We start from the raw sequence: 9,757 nt of genomic DNA on the forward strand, positions 1-9,757 counted from the left end.
TATAAAACAGACAAATAACAAGGTCCTACTGTATAGCACAGGGAACTATATTCAATATTGTGTAATAATCTAAAATGAAGATTCCGATGTATGTATATATCTGAACCACTTTGCTATGCATCAGAAACTAACACAAGATTGTAAATCAACTATACGTCAATGAAAAATATAGATGTCAGTAGTACACACCCATATACCCTAGTTTAAAAATAAAAAAAATGTTTCCAGATGTCAAATGTCTGCTGCTGCTGCTGCTGCTGCTAAGTTGCTTCAGTCGTGTCCGACTCTGTGCGACCCCATAGACGGCAGCTCACCAGGCTCCCCCTGGGATTCTCCAGGCAAGAACACTGGAGTGGGTTGCCATTTCCTTCTCCAATGCATGAAAATGAAAAGTGAAAGTGAAGTCGCTCAGTCATGTCCTACTCCTAGCGACTCCTTGGACTGCAGCCTACCAGGCTCCTCCATCCATGGGATTTTCCAGGCAAGAGTACTGGAGTGGGGTGCTATTGCCTTCTCCCAAATGTCCGCTATACACTGTCAAATGTCCCCTGGGGGAAGGGTGACCCATGGTCCTAGTTTACTTCGAAAAGTTACCTAGGACACAGAATTTCAGTGCTAAAATCAGGAAATACGTGTGTGTGTGTGCTCAGTCATGTCCAGTCAGGTCACTCTTTGTGACCCCATGGACTGTAGACACCAGGGTCCTCTGTCCATGGAATTTTCCAGGCAAGAATACTGGAGTAGAGTAGCATTTCCTACCCCAGAGGATCTTCCTGACCCAGGAAGATGTCTCTTGCATCTCCTGCATTGGCAGATGGATTCTTTAACTTTGTGCCACCTGGGAAGCTCAAAATCTGGAAAGACCTGGGAAAATTTGAACTACTGGTCACCCCACCAGGGAGACAACATTGCCTCTGTTTGAGAAGCACTATTCTAGATGAAAGTGAAATTTTTCTAACATAGGTTAAGGTGGCCATTTCCTTTTATAGAAAGTGGTGGGGTGGGGTTGGGAGAAACAAACCATTTGTGGGCAAAGAAATGTGAAATATTGTGATTTGTGTAATCAACTCCTCATTTACTTCAGGTAGTCCCCACGGTAATGGAAAGGCAATTTATTTTGCTTTCTACCTGAGAAGCAAAAACATTTTATTTAAGAATTTTTTTAAAAAGATTGGACATATTGGTTCCTAGTGAAAAAGTACTAAGTCCTAGGTCAAGGATGGGTTATAGGAATAGATCTCAGTGATGGGTTATAGGAAAAGGGCCTCAGGCATGGACTTAGATCTTCAGGGTGTTGCGGCCACATAGCAAGGAGGTATGAAAAGATTTATTACTCACATAATGAAGCTTTCAGTCTTCCCAAGCTGGTTTGAAAATGGCTTAATGCTGGTGGGAATGTAAAGTGGTACAGTTACTCTGGGAAACATTTAGTAGTTTCTTATGAAACCAAGCATATAATTAACTGCTATACATCCCAGCAAGTGTACTCTTGGGCACATATTCCAGAAAAATTAACACTATGTTCACACACAAATCTTATGTGAATGTTTATAATAGTTTCATTCATAATAGGAAAAATTGGAAATAACCCAGTTACTTATTCTTCAGTGGGTGAATAAACTGTGGTAGAATGTCATAGAATATTACTCAGCAATAAAGAGGAATGAACAGTTGATACACGAACACTTAGATGAATCTGAAGGAAATTAGGCCAAGTGTTTATACATGCTAAATCAGCCCACTTATATAACATTCTTGAAATGACAAAATTACAAAGATGCAGACTAGGTTAGTGATTGCCAAGGCTTAGGTCAGGGGTTAGGGAAAGTGGGAGGTGGATGTGGTTATAAAAGGGCAAGAGGAAGAATTTTTGTGGTGATAGAACTATTTCATATTTCAATTGTAGTGGTGGATACACAAAGCCACACATTTGAAGGAAATTACTTAGAATTAAATACACACATGCACCCATACTCATATACAAATAAGTACAAGTTGACTGAAGAAATCCGAACCAGATTGGTAGATTGTACCAATGTCAATATTATGAGGTTATGCATGCCAAGTTGCTTCAGTTGTGTTCAATTCTATGAGACCCCATGGACTGTAGCCCTCCAGGCTCCTCTGTCCATGGGATTCTCCAGGCAAGAATACTGGAATGGGTTGCCATGCCCTACCCCAGGGGATCTTCCCAACCCAAGGATTGAACTTGTGTTCCTAATGTCTCCTATACTAGCAAGTGGGTTCTTTACCACTTGGGAGTGGTAAAGAATCACTTAGCGCCTCTTGGGAAGCCCACAGTTGTACAAAATGTTACCATTTGTACATGGGATCTCTCTATATTGTTTCACAGAACTGCGTGTAAATCTACAACTATCTCAAAATTAGTTATTAAAAGTTTTAAAATTTTAAAGTTGTAAAATTCTTACCTTATCTATAGTCCATTTTTAAACCTCCTCAGTGTCCTTGCTGCTGCTGCTGCTGCTGCTAAGTCGCTTCAGTCGTGTCCAACTCTGTGCAACCCCATAGACGTCAGCCCACCGGGCTCCCCTGTCCCTGGGATTCTCCAGGCAAGAATACTGGAGTGGGTTGCCATTTCTTCTCCAATGGCTACCTTATTGTCTTGATTATCAACCAAAATTAATTGACACTCTAGGCATTTACAATCCAAACAGGATACTTCAAAAATTCATGTTAGATCCTTTAGAGACACTGTTATAAGTGATATAAGTGATAAAGTCCATCACTAAAGCTCTTCTTATTGACAGAGTAACATTTTCCAGTGAAAATATTCTTTTGAATAATCAGTACCTAGTAACATCATTGTTATATTTTTATGTAGATTGTAAATATTTTTCAAAAGGTTGAATAGTATTCTGTAGGGTAGAATAGATCCCCCTTTTCTATCTTTGGAAAGACAACATGAAGAATGACTTTGGGGGAACAAATGCAACAGCTGTGATGTCACAACCACATATTTTCAGAATATGAGAATGAAATGGCTTAAATCAGCTAATAATGTGGCTATAAGAGGATTCCTGTCGGCAAAGAAACACCAGTGAGTGACTTTTCTGGGCAGGATTAAAGTTATGATTTGTATGAAGAGAGTTCAATGCATGCGCCAACAGTTCCCCAAGGACGGCTCACAGTTGAGCCCTGTTGCATGTCTCATGTTGGCACAGGGGAGGTTCTCTGGGTCTTTCTATGTCCATGTTCAAGTTCTATTTGACAAGAAGAAACTCCTTCTGATAACTTTCAACAAAAGGCAAGTCCGGATGTCACAGATGGAAGAAAGTCCTATTAAGTGTTCCCAGAAAGTGGACTTTTGGAAGATATGGTCAGAAGTTATCCTGACACTGGATGGAATTTCTTAGGTCTTTCCTCCTCAAATAAATTATTAGAAAAGAAAAAAAAATTTTTTTTCTGGTTGCCATCGTCAAAAAGGATGACCTCCCTGATGAAAATGATGGCATCCAAAGATAATGTATAAAAAATATTACACTTGTAGATAAGTTTAGCCAAAGTGAAATGGAATAATCAAATATTTTATGAGGAAATACAGTTCCAAGATACCAAATATTGGGGCAAAAATTGCCCCACAAGAGGTAACATAAAAGAAAAGTCTGCATACATAATGCCAAGAAGGAAGAAGCTGATCAGAAATCATTGCCTCTATGATGAAACACATGTCTGTTTTCAGTCAGACTGCAATTATTCCCTACTACCCCAAAAAAGCCACCACTGGGCTTTTTCAAGACCATAATGGGCCAGAATGAATTACCTCCAGGTCATTTATCTGAAAAACGAACTACATGGATGCAACTAGCTGAGGAGAGACTTTGCAAGAATTATCACTGGGGAGATAAATTCTGCAGATGAGCCTGGCTAGGGAAAATGCTCATGAGTAATGGCCAATAGAAAGTAATTTCATGAGAAAAGTTAGCCAGGGGAAAAAAAATTTCTCAATATTCATCACTGTCACAATCAGTGCATAAAACTGGTGTTTATGAGATGCCTCAAAAATCGGTTGCTGACTTGAAAGATTCTATGAATAAAATTAGCCACAAAATAATTAGGCCAAGAGCCCTGAGATCCTTGGATAAGGCTATTTATGAAATAGGTCTTCAAAAAGCAATGTTTAAAATATGTACATATAATATATTTAATTTAATTAATATATATATGATTTTATAAAGAATAATTAAGACACATTTCCTCAAGTGATATCAATAGATATTTCATCAACAGACAAATGTAAATGGGGCTCAATTTCCCACGCAGCTCCTTCAGGGGGATTACCATTTAGAAAAGAGGTTGACCAAGACATTATTCCTCAAGTCTATTAAGGAGCATCAGAGTCAAATTGACAGAAATCAAGAGGGAAATTCCCAAATAGCTTTGATCTGAAAGAAGTACTTCTAATGATACATTTAGAGGCAATGGCACCCCACTCCAGTACTTTTGCCTGGAAAATCCCATGGACGGAGAAACCTGGTAGGCTGCAGTCCATGGGGTCGCTAGAGTCAGACACGACTAAGTGACTTCCTTTTCACTTTTCACTTTCATGCATTGGAGAAGGAAATGGCAACCCACTCCAGTGTTCTTGCCTGGAGAATCCCAGGGACGGGGAAGCCTGGTGGGCTTCTGTCTATGGGGTTGCACAGAGTTGGACACGACTGAAGCGACTTAGCAACAGCAGCAGCAATAGTTACCAAGAGAAGGCCTTAGAAAGAGAAGCTTCCATCAATGGGATTGGCCAGAGAAGAGATGTTCAGAGAGTTCATTTAGAAAAATAATGCCCAAAGGTCAAGATGTTTAGAGGAAAACTCCCAAAAGAGGCAGGATCCAAAGAGTAGTTTGTTGACTCAATGAGAAATGGTAAAACTAAGCAAATCTTGATATCTGGAAAATATAACCATTGCATAAGGGCAAGCTCTAGGGCAGAGGTTGTTAGGTGTATTTCTCATGAGTAGTCAGGTTTCCTGAAGAGTTTCTGCAGGGTAGTATTCCTGGAGAACATGCCTTGGGGCACATTAGCATTTGTCACTAGATCCCTTCAAAATACCAAAAGCAACTGTCATTGTCATGGCTAAAGCTCCCAAACCGAATAAGGAACTTTAAACAAAGAACAAATTTCTCAGGAAATGTCAGCGCAAATAATAGTAGGTAAGTCTAGTTAAATAATGCCATCTGGAGATAAAAAGTTTCAAGCATTGGATTAGTCAGGATAAAAGTCTTGCAAACAGTTCTCTAGGAGAGGAACAAGTGCCGGGAGCCGGCATATTGCATATTGAGTGCAGCACTTTCCACAGCATCATCTTTCAGGATCTGAAATAGCTCAACTGGAATTCTATCACTGCCGGGAGCCAGCGTGAGGAATTCCGCCCATGACAAAGGTCATGAGGAAGGAGGCTCGGCATACGCAAAGGCGGTATCGAGCCTCAGGAGTCCCCCTGGAAATTCTCGAGCATCTACCCCGAAAACCAGAGTCTGCCTACTTTCTGCTTTGTGCTTTCACCCACACCTCTGACTTTACGGGGGGCTGTCCCCCACTACCTCTCTCTGAAAAGAGAGTTAGCTTACAGCTCCAGTTAATAATTCTTGGATGTGACAGTGTTTCAACCTACAAACTCCTTTGGAAATCCTCTAGCCTGCCTGAATGGGTTTTTCCGGCCACATGTGATTGTTCAGAGCCTCCCAACTGTGAGAGGCAGGAGATGTTCTAAACTGCCTAAACACAGATTCCTTTGAGTAGTTAAAAGATTGATTAGAAATTGTATTTGGTGAAGGGTTTTTCACTTGTTGGGCCAATGTTTGCTGCTAAGTCTCCATACTCCTTACCTACTGTGTCCTTGGCAGTGTATTGATTGATATAATGGGTGTATAGAAATGTAAAGTGCAGCTTTGTCCAATGCTTTTTGGAAGGCTGGCACCTGACTTTGGAATAATCACCTTTAGAGAAAGATAAGTTTCTTAAAATGTTAACAGGCCTCCTGGCCAGAAGATGATGTCAATCACCTGAACTTTTGCATATGATAAGGAAGAAAGCCTGGCTTGCTGCATGGCTCTACCCCTTCCCCCATTATCCTCTATGCATACCTTTAGGTATAAAAACTACTTTGGAAAATAAAGTGCGGGCCTTGTTCACTGAAACTTGGTCTCCCCATGTCACTCTCTCTCCCAAATTCCAGCTGAGTGTCCATCTGGAGCGCGGATGTCCTCTGCGACCATTTATTTGCCTGGGCTTCTAAGACCCACTCGAGAAGGTGTCTAAGGTGGGGCACCTTCCGCTATTCGAGAGGGCGCCTGCGGCCTCCGTGGTCAGCGCTAACCTGGTGTCACGGGTTATATTGATTTTCCGCGTAAACCAAGCCACTCAGCTTCTTTTCTCCACTGAATTTTCCTACTGAGCTATCCTTATTTCAGCCGCTTTTCTCCACTGAATTTCCTCACTGAGCTATCCTTATTCTATTACTCTTTGTATCCTTAATTAAAGTGTAATTAAGCAGTTATTCCCTGACCCTCGCCTAGCCGTCTCTCCTTTGAATACCCTGGATCAGCCGGGGCTGGTCCCCGGCAAACAAGTAATGCATACTCTGAGCCAGGAAATTCTACTCAGCAAATGCTATCAGGAAATCTATGGAGAGGATCCAGCTCAGTGTGGCTCCGTGGCAAACACTAGAACATCTTTAGAAAAAGTTAGCCAAGACAAAAGGTCTTAGGAATCGTGAGCCATTTGGAGCAAACCTGACCTGACACTAGCTCGTGATGTCGTAATATCTGTAGCCCATCAGAAAGATGTGCCCTGCACATTCTCGCCTGAGGTAGACACCATGATCTCAATTCATTTCTTTTCAGGAAAAACAGATAGCCACCGTAAACTAAATCCAGGCCAAGTAGTCCCACAGATGTCATCTTGTGGCGCAAGCCCTGTAGTCACTGCCACCCAAACTAAACTTTAGGTCTTCTTTCTGTATTCTGTGACCCACATTTAGTTAGCCAGGAAAGCATGAAGATTTTCTCTACTTCAAGTTTAATTTGCTTGCCTTCAGTGATTCAAAAAAAATCTTTTCAGGGGCTTCCCTGATGGTCCAGTGCTTGAGACTCTGCACTTTCAATGCAGGGGAAATGGATTCAATCCCTGGTTGAGGAACTAGGATCCCACATGCTACTCAGCTAAAAAAATAAAAGAATCTTTTTTTTTTTTTTTACTTTACAATATTGTATTGGTTTTGCCATACATCAACATGCATCCACCACGGGTGTACATGTGTTCCCCATCCTGAACCCCCTGCCCACTTCCCTCCCCATACCATCCCTCTGGGTCATCCCAGTGCACCCTTCCTGTATCCTGCATCGAACCTGGACTGCGATTTGTTTCTTATATGATATTATACATGTTTTAATGCCATTCTCCCAAATCATACCCCCCTCCCTCTCCCTGCTGCTGCTAAGTCACTTCAGTCATGTCCAACTCTGTGTGACCCCATAGACAGCAGCCCACCAGGCTCCCCTGTCCCTGGGATTCTCCAGACAAGAACACTGGAGTGGGTTGCCATTTCCTTCTCCAATGCACGAAAGTGAAAAGTGAAAGTGAAGTTGCTCATTCAGGTCTGACCCTCAGCGATTCCATGGACTGCAGCCTACCAGGCTCCTCCATCCATGGGATTTTCCAGGCAGGAGTACTGGAGTGGGGTGCCATTGCCTTCTCCGCCTCCCTCTCTCAGAGTCCAAAAGACTGTTCTATACATCTGTGTCTCTTTTGCTGTCTCGCATACAGGGTTGTCGTTACCATCTTTCTAAATTCCATATATATGCGTTAGTATACTGTATTGGTGTTTTTCTTTCTGGCTTACTTCCCTCTGTGTAATAGGCTCCAGTTTCATCCACCTCATTAGAACTAATTCAAATGTATTCTTTTTAATGGCTGAGTAATACTGCATTGTGTATATTACCACAGCTTTCTTATCCATTCATCTGCTGATGGACATCTAGGTCACTTCCATGTCCTGGCTATTATAAACAGTGCTGTGATGAACATTGGGGTACACGTGTCTCTTTCAATTCTGGTTTCCTTGGTGTGTATGCCCAGCAGTGGGATCGCTGGGTCATATGGCAGTTCTATTTGCATTCCTATACACTAATAATGAGAAACTAGAAAGAGAAAATAAGGAAACAATTCCATTCACCATTGCAATGAAAGAATAAAATACTTAGGAATATATCTACCTAAAGAAACTAAAGACTTATATATATAAAACTATAAAACACTGATGAAAGAAATCAAAGAGGACACTAATAGATGGAGAAATATACCATGTTCATGGATCAGAAGAATCAATATAGTGAAAATGAGTATACTACCCAAAGCAATCTATAGATTTAATGTAATCCCTATCAAGCTACCAATGGTATTTTTCACAGAGCTAGAACAAATAATTTCACAATTTGTATGGAAATACAAAAAAACTCCAATAGCCAAAGCAATCTTGAGAAAGAAGAATGGAACTGGAGGAATCAACCTGCCTGACTTCAGGCTCTATTACAAAGCCACAGTCATCAAGACAGTATGGTACTGGCACAAAGACAGAAATATAGATCAATGGAAAAAAATAGAAAGCCCAGAGATAAACCCACGCACCTATGGACACCTTATCTTTGACAAAGGAGGCAAGAATATACAATGGAGAAAAGACAATCTCTTTAACAAGTGGTGCTGGGAAAACTGGTCAACCACTTGTAAAAGAATGAAACTAGAACACTTTCTAACACCATACACAAAAATAAACTCAAAATGGATTCAAGATCTAAACATAAGACCAGAAACTATAAAACTCCTAGAGGAGAACATAGGCAAAACACTCTCTGACATACATCACAGCAGGATCCTCTATGACCCACATCCCAGAATATTGGAAACAAAAGAAAAAATAAAAAAATGGGACCTAATTAAAATTAAAAGCTTCTGCACAACAGAAGAAACTATAAGCAAGGTGAAAAGACAGCCTTCAGAGTGGGAGAAAAAAATAATAGCAAATGAAGAAACTGACAAACAACTAGTCTCAAAAATATACAAGCAACTACTGCAGCTCAATTCCAGAAAAATAAACGACCCAATCAAAATATCGGACAAAGAACTAAATAGACATTTCTCCAAAGAAGACATACAGATGGCTAACAAACACATGAAAAGATGCTCAACATCACTCATTATCAGAGAAATGCAGATCAAAACCACAATGAGGTACCATTTCACGCCAGTCAGAATGGCTGCTATCCAAAAGTCTACAAGCAATAAATGCTGGAGAGGATGTGGAGAAAAGGGAACCCTCTGACACTGTTGGTGGGAATGCAAACTAGTACAGCCACTATGGAGAATAGTGTGGCGATTCCTTAAAAAGAATCCTTTCAGAAGTTTTCATGAACGATAACTCCAGACTAAAGTTAACGAAGATGACAGATTTCAGCAAACAGAATTGAAAGCCACAGCATCAAAGAATGAGTTCAGTCAGGATTAAGTTACCCAAGGAATAATTCCCAAAGACTTTCCTTGAAATTCCCCAGTGTTTCTTCCTTCAGAGACAAGACAGCAACTGAGAGGGGGTGTTTACCAAATTGCCACTAGGGCGAGGTGGATACTGGTGAATGGTGAACGGATGCCATGGAGAAGAGATAAAAGAATCCAGCTATACTTCACGAGGAAGTTTCATCACAAGAGATGAGTACCCTGGAGGCTGTTCATCAGAACTGAATTGCT

This window comes from Bubalus bubalis, chromosome 4 (genome assembly GCF_019923935.1).
Source record: "Bubalus bubalis isolate 160015118507 breed Murrah chromosome 4, NDDB_SH_1, whole genome shotgun sequence".
Lineage (NCBI taxonomy): Eukaryota > Metazoa > Chordata > Mammalia > Artiodactyla > Bovidae > Bubalus > Bubalus bubalis.